The 987-nt window shown below is 35.9% G+C and overlaps 1 non-coding gene across 1 annotated transcript; it reads right to left on the bottom strand.

Moving 5' to 3' along the window:
- Window positions 1–250: 250 nt before the first annotated feature.
- Window positions 251–354, bottom strand: LOC129405448 (small nucleolar RNA U13). The gene has a single exon (XR_008630589.1). It is a non-coding gene; the product is annotated as a small nucleolar RNA U13 (small nucleolar RNA).
- Window positions 355–987: the final 633 nt, after the last annotated feature.

Below are 987 nucleotides of genomic sequence, written 5' to 3'. Positions count from 1 at the left end.
GATTCCCAGCATCCCATATGGTCCCCTGAGCACCGCCAGGGATAATTCCTGAGTGCAGAGCCAGGAGTGACCCCTGAGCATCGCTGCGTGAGACCCAAAAAGCAAAGCAAAAACAAACAAACAAACAAAAATAAATAAAATAAAAATTAAGAAAAAAAGATGATTTCATCCTTTTTTGTTGATTCCTAATACTTGTTCAATGCGATTAAGTAACATAATAAAATTTTATGTCTACAGAATTTTTTTTTAATGTCAGATGGGTAATGAGCCAAGTGCATAGCAAGGTTTAAGCGAGGCACATGTCACATAAGCATTGAACGCCCAATCATCATGCTGATGAACTGGAAAAAAAATCCTGCCTACGGAAAATTTTCTTTCTAAAATTTTTTGTTTAAATATAGGAATGTTACATTTTCTCAGTATATTTTGGTGCTTAGTGTTTACTGATTTGGTTTATTGTTTTTAATAGGTGTTAGTAGATGGTTTATGCTCTTACTGTGTTCTATCATGAAACATGAAAATATTAATAGTTTTACTTCTTATTTTCCAATTTCCCCCCCCTTCTATTTTCCTCCTCTTGCATAAAGCTCTGGCTGGGATTCCTATGCTCTGCTGGATAAGGGTCACAGGTGTTCCTGATGATCCATATTCTCAAATTCTATGTCCGTATTATTATATGGGTCTCATTCCCCTGGCTCTGAAAGAGCCTCCAATGTGGCACTGTTGGGAAGGACGAGTAAGGAGAGGCTGCTAACATCTCAGAGCTAGGATGAATGGAGACGTTACTGAGACCTCTCGAGAAAAACGCCAATCAGCGGGATGATGATGATGATGATGATGATGTGTGTATATTATATCATTATTGAATCCTGGTATGGATATTAGTAATTTTGAATTATTCCTTTATTAAATTTGGTTAGCTACTATTTTTGACAAGAATATGTATTTTTATGCATCAGATTATTAACCTGTAGGTTTTTTTTTTAT

Source organism: Sorex araneus, chromosome 5 (assembly GCF_027595985.1).
Source record: "Sorex araneus isolate mSorAra2 chromosome 5, mSorAra2.pri, whole genome shotgun sequence".
NCBI lineage: Eukaryota > Metazoa > Chordata > Mammalia > Eulipotyphla > Soricidae > Sorex > Sorex araneus.
This window is presented reverse-complemented; position numbering and strand designations above follow the sequence as displayed.